The sequence below is a fragment of the Lonchura striata genome, chromosome 3 (assembly GCF_050655825.1).
Source record: "Lonchura striata isolate lonStrDom1 chromosome 3, ASM5065582v1, whole genome shotgun sequence".
Lineage (NCBI taxonomy): Eukaryota > Metazoa > Chordata > Aves > Passeriformes > Estrildidae > Lonchura > Lonchura striata.
Window position 1 is genome coordinate 35,702,953 of NC_140705.1, and position 15,894 is coordinate 35,718,846.

Consider the following 15,894-nt stretch of genomic DNA (forward strand, 5'->3'; position numbering starts at 1 on the left):
ATTATAACAAAACTAAAACCCCCAAACAAACTAAAAACCACTGTAACAATTGTAATATGTCTCTTCATGCATGTGGATGTTCTGGGTTCAACTGCACCTGAGCTGCTTTCTTTTTCCTGCTTCTCCTGTCAGGCTGGCAACATGTGAGCATCCTGCACACCTTGCTGGTCCTGCAGCTGGTGTTTATGCTTACAAATAGCTTGAAAATTTACTCTGAGATGCCTAAAAGGACCATCAATAAATTGAAAGCAGGCTTGCATGCAAGTTAAATCTTCTGATAACAAGCAGTAATGTTATTTGGTTTTGGGAAAACAGGGCAATAAAAGCCGAGATGTTAAATGAAAATTTGCTTGCTGTATATTGGCCTTGACATGGTTTTACTCAACATAGCCTGCACCCAATGGAAAATCTTGGGAAACAGTTAGAGTCAGGACTATAATATTCATAAACTAGCTGTGGCTTTCAGTGTGATTTTCCCCAGTGAAAGTAATGCAAAAATAAAAAAGGAAGATTCAGTAACAATGTAATTGTGTCACATAAAGACCACTCCTGGGAAGCCATTTGAGGTTTTAATGTTGTAAAATGAATACTGAATTCACTTATCCTTGATAAAACATGTGCTTCCTTTTTCTGCTTCCAGGTGCAGATGTGCTAGTGCATAGAAGGGCCTGAACAAACACCATTTGCAATTCAAGTGCCTTTAGACCCCAGATGAGACTGTCTTGTAACTGCTTCCATGGTGTTATGTAGCTTGATTAAAGGTAAGAATTATCCCTCCGGTCTGATGTTTGCCTGTGACTACAGAAGACGTGACTGTGAGCTCTCACTAAGGAAAATGTCAGCTCTCCTCAAGACAACAGAGGCACACATTGACATCAAACCACTGAAATGGCACCAAATCAGATAGGACTCTTGGACTTGGCCATCACATAGTCCTGGTCTCATCTGAGAAAGTAAGACATTAAAATATCTGGGGTTTGCGTATAAAATCATCACCTCAGAGGTTCAAGAGAACCTCTTCCCTCTTCCCTGTGGCCAGCCACAGTTTTGCTGTCTGTATGAAGCCTGGGCAGCCAACAGGGACAGACACAATGCATAGGAGCTGCAAGGCTGAGCTTTGCATGCAGCAGATGTTCACGTAGGTTAGTTTATTTTGCAGGACCGAGTTCCCAATCTTGTCTCTGGGCTAAGTTCCCCTGATGGGCCCTGATGGTCAGCAGCATCCCAGTCACACCTCATGCTTTCTGGGCTCTTAGTCTTATGATCATTAAAACCAGCAGGTAGTACAGACATACCATATATTTAGTTTCTGGAGAAATTAATTTTTACATCCATAGCTCCACCATCCTCTTGTTCTGTCGCCTGTCACTGCAGTTCCCTTGGCTCTAGTGCCATCTGCATCCAGCCCCATACAGCGAATCAGTTTTTGACTATTCACATACATCATCCCTTTTCTGAAGCCATAGTTAAGTTATTTGAATCACACCTTACAATACTTATTTCCATTCATTGTCAGGGAATAGGAAAAAGGTTGTTATAAAAATGAATTGCATTCTTTGTCTGTCCTCAGCTGAGGATCTTTGATATTTTTGTACTGGTGCAGCTCAAACATAAACAGGATTGCCAGATAATTGCCAAGATCAGATGAGACAAGTTGCCATTTTAGAAGTCCCTGCCAAGTGTTTTTCCTTCTTCACCCAAACATTTCAAATGCAGCAGGAACAGGTTGAGCTTGTTGCCTTTCTCAAAGTCAGACATTTTTTCTTTGCCATCCAAAGGAAAAATTGCAAAGGTTTTAACATGAATTTAAGAAAAACACAGGACTGAATTGTTGAAGTTAAAAACTGTCAAAAATAGCTGGACATTTATTTCAAGGGGAAGTTCTGTAATATTGAACTTACTTATAGAAGGATTGTATCAAACTTATAAAAGGGAGTCCAGGGCTTCTCCAAGCATGCCTGGATCATCAGATGAGATGAAGGGGAAACAAACAGTTGTTTCTGCAACAGTAGCTAATGCCTGTGTGTGATTTAGTAGCACAGTTTTTAATATAAGATCTGCATGATACACAGAGTATTTAATGATGATTCAGAGGCCACCATGGACCAAAAGGTCACTGATAAATAATCCAAATTCCCATTAATATTTTACAATCCCTACTCTTAGCAGACTGGCTGTGTCTTCTCTGGGTTTGTACGGCCACTAGCACAATGGCTTCTCGTTCCTGTCTGTTGCACTTCTTGTTGTTTGTGACTGGTAGTTGTTCAATACTATCCCTAAAAAATGATAGAAAATAGAAATACTTGATAAAAAAGTGATTGATGAACATTGATAAAAGTGACCTTTCTTGTGATTTCCACCTGTACATGGGGACTTTCAGCAGTACCTGGCATCCTCTGTGAGTAGAGTTTGATGAGAATTCTCATGATAGCTTCACAAGGGGCAAAGGGAGACCATTCAGTCAGCCCCAAAATTTGTCATTTCCATGTTGTACAGGAACTGAGGGATCTGCATTTCACACACAGAACATGTCCTCTCCAGGAGACTCCACCAGGCCCTGCATCTGCCACTGGCCTTGTATGTACACAGGAAGGGGAGGGGACATGGGGTCACCCCCTGCTCCTGTGCTTTCCTCACTCTCCTGACATGCTGGAAAAAGCAAAAGCATCTCCCTCTCTCTCACCTCTAGCTCTATTTTTCTGCTCCATCATCCAAGGAATAGACTTGCAAGGTGAATGGAGAATGACCTCAGCCTTGTGCTTGGGCAGGTGTGATGTTGGAGATGGATTTTGTAACCAGCAGTGACCTGGGAGATCAAGCAAGCTCTGTGTAGGCCAAGCTGGTACTAATCCACACTAAACTGTCTAAGGCACAGTTACATTTCAGGATGCACTGTCTGAGCCAGCCATAATACGCATGTTGCATGCTCATGCTTCTCCTGCTCCTGCTGCAGAGCCAGCCTGTGTCCCTGTGGCTCCATCCCAAAGGAGGCAAGAAGTGTGCTTTCCTTCTTCCACCCTGCCTGGTTGTCGTAGGGGATTCCTGCATTGGCCTGTGTTGGCAGCCTTGTGATTCTTGTGGTGTAAAATGGCTGGGAGCTTTACTGGGAAGGTTAATGTAAGGTATAAGCTCACTTTGGCTGGGTCACTTTGGAATATTAATGATAATGTTAAGGTCAGAATATTAATAATGTCTGCTTTGCAAGTGTGCTGCTTGTAATTCATGATGAATGTGCTGAAGAACAGCACCATGCTTCCATTTTCTACTGGAGATATTCCATTTTCTGTCTATTACTTCAGCATGGAGTGGGAAGTTTGTCATGACTGGGAAGGGGAATGTGCACTGTCCTTCCCTGCTCAGGAAGGGCACACAAGCATTGAAAATCTCTCAATTGTTTGCATTTAGTAGACCCAAAAAGTTTTCAAATCAAATAACAACTAACTTTTTTTTCCTCTAAGAATAAAAAGATTGTTTTAGTTAATGTGGCAATGAAAAATAGCTTTTTTGCAGTTATATTTGCGGCTTCTGTTTAATTTCTCTGAGATGACTAATTGTTTTATGAGCTGTATTCCCAGAGCAAAACAAACAGACAAACAAGCAGCTCTCCTCTGTTTCATTCCCTAAAGCTTAAACCAGCCCAAATAAGGACAAAATAGATTTTGCCATCTGTAACTGTAAGTTTCCTCTTCCACCAGACTTTTGCTTGAAGCAGATAAGGTTTTCTTTGCATTAGCAATTAGGGCACTATCTCCTTTTGGACAGATCTGAATCAGCCATCATCCTAAGCCAAGATCAGAGATATAGGTAGTGAGATGTAATGCAAGTTCAACAAAGTAGAAATTCTAGTTCAAGGAAATGTTTATAAATTCAGACTTTCTTTATTAAATTAGAAGGAAAAATTCTCTCAGGATCCAGCAGTCTCCAGTGGAAATGTGTTCAAGTAATTTTATTGGTCTACAAGCTCTCTTTCCCTTTGGCATTACTATAAGCAAAGCAGACTAACAAAAATACCTTGTTTTATAAGGATGCATAAGTTGTTCTATTGGTGTCTGCTTTAGTAGCAGGACGCATACTCATAATTTATGACACAAAAGTCTGTGTCCGTGAAGAACTTCTCTTTAGTCCATAAAGCCTAGCATTTCCTTCCTTGTGGTAGTGACCTAGCTTCCTAAATTTTTTTTCTCTCCTTTCCCATGTTTTTCAGACACTGCAGCTCAGAATGATGCTATTGCAACGTGATCAACCTGCAGCAGGTACTGGGGTCCCAGGGAGCTGGCAGGTGATTGAGCAGAGCATTTTCCCAGAGCAGACAGAGGAGTTACCTGCCTGCCTGGCATAATCCTCACATGCCAATAACCCACAGGTCTTGTGGTGGAAATGTTGGCAGACAGACAAAAGAAGGTCCCTCTCAAAGTTTCTTCTCTCTCTTGTGTTCCTGCCTGAGAAGTGATGCCCGTCAGTGAATTCAAGTTGGGTGGGATTTATGCCACAGAACTCACTTTTTTCACTTGTAAAATGGTTATCCTGTTGTTGGAGTGGGGCAAGGATATCTACAGGAGGATCTGGATCATCAGGCTCAAGCCTCTTACCTGTGTCACAAGTTATTGAAGTACCTAGCTCTCTTCTGTTTAAAGAGGGGTCAGAGACAATGAGACACCTGAATTTTAGACAGACTGACTTAGGGAAATGAGTTCTGACATGGTGATAAGCTGCTTTCATGTCAACCACGCTGTTATTTTGGAATAAAACTTTCAGATTTCTGGGACTTTTATGCAGTGGTAAGCAGCAATATTAAGGAGTTTATGGCCCAGTTAAAGAATCTACGTAATTATCTTTGTTTTATTCCATTTCTTTCTGCTTTTCCTGATAGCCAGTGACAGCAATTTCCCAAGTGCTTTCAGTGTGGAAGCACACTGATGCTGAACCTCATCAGCCTGCTGCAAATACATTGATATTCACATAGTGACTCCAGAGCTGCATTCCTGAGGAGAGTGAGACTAAAGCCAGCAGACAATTCTTCAAGGGCTGTTTCTGCAGCCGCCTATATAGGGACCCATGTTGGGAGCTGGAACAAGCTAAAAAAATAATATGTGCAAAAAGCACAGCTGGGGAAAACTTTGGGTTGTGCAGTTGTGTTGTGCTGTCTTACTGGGGAAGATCTGCCCCTTTTTTTGTGCCCTAGAAGGATTTGGACTTTCTCAAAAGAAAAAAGTATTTCACAATGATGCTTCAAGGTGACTTGAACAATGTTAACAATGTTGGGATGAATTAACTAATGTGAATATTGCTGAAAAATCCCTGGCATTAGGGAATTAGCTACTTTCTGAAATGGACAGTGCAACTTCTATATTCATGGACTTCAGGGCTGCTCCATTGCTCTGCTCAATAAGAGAATCCCATTTACACTTCTAGTTAGTTGAATTGAGAAGGAATATGGATACCATACTCTGGGTAGCTGAATGATCAGAAGAAGGAAAGGTATATAGAGGATGTTGAGAATTATCAGCAGCATCCTGAAATTTCTGCATGTAAGAAATATTGCTATTTCCAGAGGGGTAAAGTTTCTTGGTTTTAATCAGGGAAACGGGGAACAATATGAGAGTTCCCAGGGCTTTACAGACAGGAGCCATGACAAGAGTTTAGGTCTGCTATACCTGTGGCAGAGGGAGCATATAAGACAGTTAAAAACCCCAAAACCCAGAATGCAGTGATGAAGAGACTGTATGATGTCTGTCACTGGCATAGCCCTGTGTGAAAGCAGAAAGAAGTTGCTGCAGGTGCAGCAGCTGAATCTTAAGGATATTAATCTGTTTCTAGTGTGCATGAAGATGCACTCTCCCTGTATCTCAGTAAAGTTGTTTGCAGATTAAAGAACTTTAACAAGGAAGATGATTTTTGATAAAAAAGTGATGAACCAGTAGAAGTTTAAAATGATAGACCACATATCATCCCGCAACAGATATTTGGTGTAGGCAAGCCTTAGGTCAAAGATAGCGAGCAGAGAAGCAGCATAACTATGCATGCATGAGTGATAAGAGAGGCCAATGTTTTCACATATGGAAATCTCCAGAAGTACTAAATGAGGTGCCTGGAAAAATCTACAGATTTATGAATATTATTAGCTGTGAACTTTAATTACACTGACATTTAAAATGAACAGAAATGGCACTTTAATTGCACTGTAGCCACATTTTTATTGCATACATTTAAATACATTAGAAAGAGGTTGGATCTGAACTGTGCTGTATGGGACCAGTTCAGGCAACTAGATATTAAAAATACAGAAAATAAAGGAGATTTCAGAGCTGCACCTCAGCTAAGAAAAACTGGTTCAGTAGTTCTCTCTCAGTATCATAGAGGAGCACAAAGAAGTCTTGTCCAAGATTTTTGAAGTTCTCCAAGGAATTCCAGGCATTGGATTCTAAAGTTTACTTGGATGAAACTGCTTGTGATCTTCAGATAGATGGCCTTCTCTGTGATGCTATTTTCAAAACAGACAGATGTTTTTCAAGTACAACTTTGCATAATCCTGCCCTTGGTATAGAAAGGGTCTCACACCAGCCTCCAAAGTATCTGAGACAGCCATCCTTGGAAGTAATGGGCTGGATGAGATGGGTGGCACTTCCTATCCAGTTTGGGAAGACTGTGTTGAATTTGCAGATCTGAGGATCTGATATTTTCTATCTGTGACACTATAGCAGAAACCAGACTCCACCTGCATTTTAATTTTTTGGTTGAGAATGCTGATATATGGAGGTCTGACACTGCACTTCTCCCTTCCGTCCTTCCTTCTTCTTGTTTGTGGAAAGTTGTTAGCAGGAAATTTTAAAAAAGTTTCTGCTGTTTGATGAACCCTTAGAAGATATGTTCTGTTAGTGGTGCAGGCACTGGAGAACTTTATTCAGTTCTTTAGTTTCTAACTGTCTCTGGGCAAATGATTCCATCTCAGTGGTCTCTACTCAGCTGTGCAGCATGAATGATTTCAGAATGGAGCTCTCAGCCTCACCTTTTCAGCTGTAAAGCCATACTAGTCCTTTAAATATAATCATTATTTGTGATCAGATATACTGACAGGTTGGAATACATAAGACTTGCTTGCTTAAAACTTTCAGAAATGGAAACCACAGGTTTGTGCAGTTTCTGTGCTAAAGGCTAAGACTTTGAGAGTTTGAAATGCATTATTACAGACTCCTCTGGGAACTGCAGCATTTTGTCCCCTGTCCTAAACATCTGTCTGACGCCTTGAATACACAAACCTTAATTCTGCTCTCATATTGGATAGTAATACAAATGTCACTGCTCCTTTCATTGAGTAAACAATCATGCTGATAGTGCAGATATGCAGATATTAGGTGCTGACATGCATATATCATATGATGAGCAGGTGTGAAAGTATCTGAAAGAAGTGCATGGGTGGTCTCCTAGAAAAATAAATTGTCAATTTAATTTTAACTTGGGAAATATTTATGTAGGAGACATTCTGACTCTTTAAAATATCCCTTCCTTGGATATTTCTTTCTGTTTTGTGTTTCACTGTTTACTTAAGCAAGTGTTGTTGTTATGCCTCGCTGTGGTTTTGCTTCAAGATCCCTTTTCAGTGGGTTAAGAGCCCCAATTTCAAAAATACACTTCCTCATCCCACAGGTGTGATCTGCATTCTTAATTTCCAAAGATGCTTGTAATTTGTGTTTTGGCATATTAAAACTCATACTTGCCAGATGAATCAATTTTACAAAATTATCTAGATCTCTTTGTATCATTGACTTGTCATTATTTCTTTGATGACTTTTTGTACAACCTGTAAATGTTAGTGGTCATGGCTTCAGATTTTCTTATAGATTAAAATACCAACAACTATTACATGCTCTAAAGAGATGCTATAATTGTTCTATAACTCTGTCCTGTGTTCCCACTGATGACTTGGATGATGCATATGAACCTGTGAGGAACTGCTAACATGCTGAAAGAAAGGACTGGACATTTATAACAGTCTTCCCAAATGAGAGGCATGGTCTGAAAATAAAGAGGGTCAGTTTCAGAAAGTAAAAATTCAAGGTAGTACAGTTGGGTAGAAGTACCCCTGTACAGGCATATCTAATGGAGAACACTTGGTTTTCAGCAAATCTGCAGAAAAGACTGGAGTTTTCCATAAATTGCAGGTTCAACACGAGGCAACTCTGTCTATATGATGAAAAAAGAAAGAGGTAAGTGTTACAGTGGGGAATATAGAAATCTGTTTAGCCTGCAGCACAAATTAAATATTCCTGCTGCTCTGGTTGGCACTGGAAGGGCCTCTGCTGCAGCTCTAAGATTGATTTTAGATGCTGCACTTCAAAGCAAATGGAATCAGCTGGAGGGAACTCATAGGAGAACACCACTGCTGACACATCTCAAAAACATGGGCTCCACAGGAGGACTGAAATAACTGGGTCAACAGAGTGTACAGAATGAAGGGCTTATACAGCCTTCAAATTGTTAAAGTCTCTTTGAAAAGAAAAACTTCCTTGCCATGTCTGTAGGACAGGAAGTGCACAGCTTAACTTGCAGTTACTGGAGGCTTTTATATATGGGTTTAACAAGCCCTTATGGGCCTGGAAAATTTATAATTGACCCTTCCTTGGGACAAGGGTGATTTGGATAAGCTACCAAGTTCCTCCTGGTCCTTTTTTACAATAGTGCAAATACTAACATACAGTTCTACTCTTGATCTCTTTTGCTATATTTACCATAAAACTGAGTTTTGGAATCACAAATGCCTTTGAAAAATGTCATTTTTCAAATGGCTCCATATTTACTATTGCTTTTCAAAATCCATCTAATATGTGCTACTCTGAGGAGCACAATAAGCTACTCTGAATAAGCACAAGTGTACATGCTACAGTTGGCTGAAAATACAGTAAGTTCCTTTGGTTTTGAGGCCACTATTCCAGGGCCCTGCCAGCATGTTTTAGAGATGTACATTTCATTTCTCTCATGCTCTAGCTTTGACCCCAAGCATCTACTGAGCAAGGTGCTAATGTATGCTAATATATGCATGCACCTCAAACACCTCGAATAAAACCAGTACTTCCTGAACTGTTTTGTGCTAGGTACTTTTTTTTTTCAGCTGGCTTAATTTGCTGTATTTACATGGTAAGCTATGTGGCATGTGGATTTCATGAGGCCAAGTTCACTTCTCTTTTGCATGTCTGAGTGTGCTTTTTCAAAGTAGCAATTGCATGAATGCAAATTACTTGCTCTTGCTATAGCATTCTGGGACTTGTGAAATCCTGCATACAGATTTCTATAAGTAGAGGCACCTGGGCACAGGGAGATGGGGAAAGTAGGATATCCCAGCTGAAGAAAACACCCAGAGAGTCTCAGAGATGAGATGGTTTCTTGGGTTTTCTAGAGCAGCTGCTTCCCAAAAGACTAATTTGCTCTGCAAATGCCTGGCTCCAGAAGCACTGAAGATATATTGCTCTGGCCACATGCAAAAGGTGCCAGTGGCCACCAAATATGACTTGGTATCTGTGTTCCTGTGACATGACTTGTCCAAATCCAAACTGGATCGTGGCCTGTAGTTTTCTCCCGTACTGACTGTGCTTTACCAGTCATTGTTGCTCCTGAGGTGCAATGGCAGGAAGCATCAGGTAGGACATGAGCATGTCAGGGGCTCCTGTACCAGCTTCTTACTTATTTGTGCCCCTGTGATGTTTGCCAGCTTCTCTGGAGTGAGTTGTTTCAGGTGTGCCTGTTAAACTGGCAGTGACTGACACTTATTGCCAGCACCCAGGGATTCCCTGTCATTTGAGAACTACTGGGACCTGTCTAGTAATCACACTTTTCACATGCACCTTCTCATCCAAACCTTCCTTCAGCTGCTGTTGTCTAATGTGATCAAAGCCTTTACCCATCACATACTCCCTCTACACTTTGTTGCTGGTGAGGTCTGATGAATCACCCTCATTATTATTCTGAGCCTGCAGGTCACTCAGACACAACACAGTGCCCACACAATGGTGACAACTGAATTATAACAACTTCGCAGTTTCCTTTGCAGCACAGATACAATATTTATGACACTATTAATGCACAGCGCTGTCAAGATTTTTAAAATGAGAGTAACTCACCTGCCCCTGTCATACACTCATGTCCTCCATGTTTCAGAAGTGTCAGGAGAATCCTTATAAATTTTTCTGTCTTAATAGTCTTCTGCCATGAAGCCTGAGTCAAAAATGGCAGGCTGTACCACAGCAAATTCTGATGGATCTTTCTGTGGAGACAGCCAAGCATAAAACTTTCAGCTATGTTGCTAAAGCAAGTGACTTAGCCTTGAGGCCATGGGGATGTATAAGCACTATTTCCCCCTTATCTCCTCATTTAAAGCAGAATTTAACTCCCAAATATCTTCATAGATTCATCCCATAACCTTACAGGGCACTTGATACTTCACAAAACCAATACGTGACACAAAATTCACTCTCCTGGATCAGAAGGACCAAATTACGTTGCAGTCTTTATGCCAGGTTGGATGTCAGTTGTCACCTTAGGGCCAGGCATGGAGCTGGCATCAACACTGCAGATTTGTGCTCTGGCTACAGTAGCAGAAATATGACTGATTGCCCTTGACTGTGGGTGATCTGCAACATATTTGTCCTGCTAAGGGATAGGAAAAAACAGGTACTTGGAATTAATGTGTATAGCACCTTAACCTTAAGCTCCCACTCTACCTGGCTCTGAAGGGAAGAACTTGTACCTACATCAGACACTCTCACAGTAACTTTGTGACAAATACTCAACTATTTCCGGCCATCATTGCTCTTCCAGTGGAAGTTGCGGTGACCAGTGACTTGCCTATGGACTTGTATATCTTTTAGGCACTTCTGGATTGCTCTTCTTTCACCTTCTTTAGCTGTGGGTTCATACACAACTCTAGGAAAGAGTCTGGAGAAAGCTGCAGAGGTAGGGAGACAATGTGTAACTGGCCTTCATCATAATTTCTCTTAAAAACTTGCCTTTATTTTTGTATTTGAAAAGCTGGTTATTACATTTCCCTCATGTCTTTGCACTGACCTGAACAATAATTGAGGTCTATTATAGTCACTAAATAAATCTGGTCTGAGAGACCCCCGTGCTACTGGCAAAGAACATTTCATGGCACAGCCTTTCACTACTCTCCTCAGCCCATCTCTTTTAAAATTACAAAACCTGCTTTTAGAAGAAGTAAATTTACAGTGGCTTTTCTGTGCAGATGGTGGTAAGCGTGAGTTAGCATTTGTAAGATTATAAGCACATATGGTTTTGTACATATCAATTAAGGCAGTTGGCTAATCACTCTAATATCATTACTGATTCATCTGTATTCCTTCAAATAGACATTTATGCTCAGCCTGCTGATTTTTATACGTATGGACTGGATTGTACAATTCTCTCTGTCACCATTTGTAGTCAACAACATTTCCTTGGCACCAAAGGGAGGAAAAGGGTACATTTTAGAACTGTGTGAGCAAGTCATTTGGCCCATGCCTTATGTATAAGGCATGCACATAAAATATTTGTGCGTGTGTGGTTTCTTTTTAAAGAATCTGCTAGTCATGCTGTGGGCTGAGTGACAACAGCATTATGTTTGTGCACATGGGACATACATGCAGATTCATGCATGCACTCATCCTGCTGTTAGAAAGCCTGTTGTGCATGGCCAAGCATCTTGACCCTAACCTGCCTCACCTCACAGCCCTGATTTGGCTCACCACACTATTCCAAGGTACCCGAGTCTCTGTTTGGACTTTGGGAGGTGTTTGGGATAAAAAGAAACAAAACATATGAGAGCTTTTGGAAGGTTTTGGGAGCCGGATTGCTTTCCCAGTGTTTGTGATGAAATGCTGGGGTCAGCCCCTGGTACAGGAAATCTGCAGGATTGGAGGGCTGTGTGATCTGCAAGGCCATCCACTGACCAGAACAGGTTTACCTCATCTGCCCTGATCCAATCCATATGTTCTCAGATCTCATCATCCTGCCAAAAATATGGTGCATGCAGGCTGTAAAATAACCACTCTTGACAAAGATTTTAAAAAAGGGACTTGGCGATTTTTCCAAACTTTAGGTTCAGGCAAAAATTAGTCTACACATAAACACTCTATGGGTTTTTTCTTCCTTCCTTTCACTTTTCAAAACTTTATGGCCCCTTTAATTTAGCTTTATTGATGCATAGTCTCACCAGGGAAGTGGTGGATTCCCCAAGAGTACACTTAAGATTCATGGGGACATTGTACTGGCCCATCTTGTCTAGACCATGCTTTTGCCAAGAAACGTTGGACCAGATGATCCTTGAGGTCCCATTCAACCTATAATGCCAGTTCAGAGTCAGGAACCCATCCATTTTAGAGAACATAGGTTTTTTGAGAGTGTCTTTGTCTTCAAATTGCTTTTAAAATTCAACAGTATCTTTAGTCAAGATTTTCTGTAAATAAACTGTTTTTCTTCAAAAATTATTTCTGGTTTGATGCTGAACAACTCACTAGCTAGGAAAAAGACCTGTATGTTTCTAGAAGAAAAAAATAAACTAAAAAGGACATAAAATGAATGTGACGTTCACTCTCCCAGATGTGGTCCCAAGGGAAAATTCTATGCTAGTTCCTCACAAGAATTTATTTATAGTTTTCTGCAAGCCATGGTGTTAAAACTTCTATGGAGTGGTGGCAGGCTGGTATTTTTAGAACCCTGCCTAGAACCTGGTGATTTCTCCATAATCCCCTGGCAATTGCATAATGGAAACTGTAGTTTAGCCATAGCAAAGTGAGGATGAAAGTGATAGTCCTGCAAATGTCCAGCACAGAGCTCTGCTTTTGGGTGGTTGTGGGTGAGTTTGCCTGTAATGGAGCCCCCCTAGAGAGCCAGCAGTGTGATGGATGAACTTCAGCTCTCCTCATCTCCCTTGGTACTCCATCCTTAGTTAACTGTGGAATTAACTAGACCTTTGTTGGGCTAGAGAGACCTGTGTCCTGCTGGTGCCAGGCATTCCCAGTTCCTCCTGATGATAATTGAAATTGGGGGTACAAAGTGCTCTGGAGGTTGGGTACAGTGAAAGCTTGGGCAAGGCTCCTGTCTGCCAGCAAAAGGGTTTTTTCAAATTACATTTATCAAAGGAAGTGAAAGGGAGGTGGGCAAAAGTTTTCAGTAGAAAACACTTCTGGTTTTGAGAAAAAAACTTGAAACACTTCAGATCCCCCTTCTCCCCCACTTGGGCTGTGTTGTGTGATCGTGACTGCTGAGGTGGACCATGGATTCTCCGTGGGGCTGTCATGAAGCACCTGTCAAAAGAGGCTTTTGATTGCTGATTTTGCTGACACTAAAGTACAGAGGAACATGAGGAAACTGGACTGTGTACTAAACATCTCTTCCCAATCAAAACACCCTAGTTTTCAATGTGTAAGAATAGTGCACTTGCTTATAATAATTTTTTTGCAACACTAAATTGAAATCTCTGTAGAAATCAGACACTGGTTAAATATTTAATAGAAATTTAATTCCAAAGGTTTTTCATCAGAAAATTGATTTAAGTTCATCCCAGAGCCAATTTTGCTGTCTTGATTAAATGAGGCAGAGAGAGAGTATTTGCTGGCTGCAGGCATCTCTCTGGTCCCTCATTTAGAGGTGTGTTTTTGGAGGGAGGAGACTTCTTGCATACCATCTTTGCAGGCTTTGGTCACCCTAGCTACTTTGTGACACACAGCGGAGAGCAGCTGAGGCTGTTTATTTTCTATGCCTCTCTTCACTGGAGTGTTTTGGACAAGACTTTTAAAAATCACAGCCTTGACAGCTCCTCAAGGCCATCCTCTCCTGGTTTTCTTGTATGTAAGCATAGCTACTGAAACACTGGGCACTTCATCCAAGGTAAATGTCTAAGCCTCTCTCCAGTCAAATAGAGGGGGGCACCCCTCAGAGAGGTGGTTCACTTGTCTTTTTAGGAGGGGATAATGGGGAAGTGCCCCTGTTGCCAAGAGTGGGAGGCTGACTTATAGATGGATAACAACAAGTGAGATAAATCTCACCTGAATTGGTCTGAATTTTGAGCTCCTGTTTTATTCTCACTATAGCCCTCCCACTGACTTCTTAGACCCAAAGGCTGATTGTATTACCCTGGGGGAGGAGGTCTTTTTGTAGACACATGAAAGAGGTCTGAGAAATGCAAATGCATCATTACCAGCAATAACTTAGCTCCCCTCACCCTCTTAAAAGCTGCATCATCTTCAGTGGGGGCTGATGTATTAGCTAAAATTTTGGTATTGCCAGATATTGAGAGTTTCAATCTTGAAATGTAACATTTTCTTGACAGAGTAATTTGTACGGAGCAGTGTACTGAAAAAGAACCTGCTCACTTGAAACTGAATCTCACCCATGCTTTGCTTTACTTCAAGTAAAATTAGTCTGCAGGAGAAATCCTGCAGTCAGGGGATGGAGAACAAGAGGGTGCATGACCTCTATTGCAGTTTAATTTTCAAAGGTGCGTCTCCTACAGTTATAAAATGCTTTTTGATGTGCCAGGGAATCCAGTCAGCCCACAGGCTGCCCCTTGTGATTGGGTTCATTGCAGCAACATTTCTCTGCTTCCATCTCCTGTCCAATGACCATCCCATGGCGCCATGGGACAAGGGCAGGCCAGCAGTGGTTGGAGGCTGGAGAAGCATTTCTCACCTTACCAGGACTTCTCCCCAAAATCTGTAGTCCCAGTGGGAAGGGTCCCTCTCCACCTCCAGCCTCCCTGAGTCCATGAGGAAATGTGGTGCCCAGTAGTCTGCCCTCCATCACTGAATTTTCAGGTAAGATTACTCACATAGGGCAGCTGTGCCCTCCTGAAATCCAGACATCTGGAAAGGCTCCAAAACAGCCATGAATTGTCATGAAAAGCCTTCAGAGAGATGCTGTATACTGACCTGATGTCATGGATAATATATATTTCATTTTAGGTTTGCTACACCTCAGGTATCCACAAAAAAAACCCTGGGCTTTGTCCTCATGGTTACCAATATATCCACTGAATCCCTTAATAAAGTAGAGTACAGCGGTGCCAACTGGAAATATTATACCTAAACTTTAGGAGACCAGGCCATTATCATGCTCTGATTTCAATGACTTCCTCACTCTCCTCACAGGAAAAACAATTTCTTCTGAGCTGAAACCTGGCTCAGAGGATCTCTCACAAAGACTGAGTTTGATAATATTCACTGCAGATATTTTTGACTTAGAGAAATACAATATGAAATTGAGCTTGGCAGGTTTGGATTTCTTGGGGGATACTTTTATACACTCACAACTCTTTTGTCTTGGAAAATTAGTTCTTTTGAAGAATTGGATCATGGATGTGTATCTTCTTTTATTAGAGAAAGAACTAAAGACATTAATGAGAAAACAGTGATTCTATTATATTTTAATATATGTTAGTAATTTATATTTTATAGATGAAATTTTATTATCTATTGTTACATTACATTCTATACAATCTATTATATGTATGGTATAGTTTATTATATATTATATTTTAAAGAATATATTAAAGTTGATTTTCTTTTGCTTTAGAAAACATATTTTTTCTGGAAAACAAAAGCTGGGTTTATGTATTTTGCTGCATTTAAGTTGTGAAAAGTACTATTTCTGATGACTCTGGACTGAAATAAACTATATATATACATAATTTGTCTCAAAAGCTGAATTTTCTTTCATAAACATAATGCTTTAAAAATGCATATTTTAAATTCTTATCTGAAGAAAGGTCAGTCATACAGTGGTGTGATTTTACTTTTAAAGGTTTTGCTTAGTATGATGTCTGACAACAGACATTCAGTTTAACCTATTGAATGATTTTGGGGCCTAAAGAACTGCCATGACACTATTTCCTTTAGGTGCTGCCATCTT

At 40.8% G+C, this 15,894-nt stretch overlaps 1 long non-coding RNA gene across 1 annotated transcript; it reads left to right on the forward strand.

Moving 5' to 3' along the window:
- The first annotated feature begins 769 nt into the window (after positions 1–769).
- LOC146767858 (uncharacterized) lies at positions 770–15,673 on the forward strand. Its single transcript, XR_014953671.1, has 2 exons — positions 770–2,577; positions 4,205–15,673. It is a non-coding gene; the product is annotated as an uncharacterized LOC146767858 (long non-coding RNA).
- The last annotated feature ends 221 nt before the right edge of the window (positions 15,674–15,894 follow it).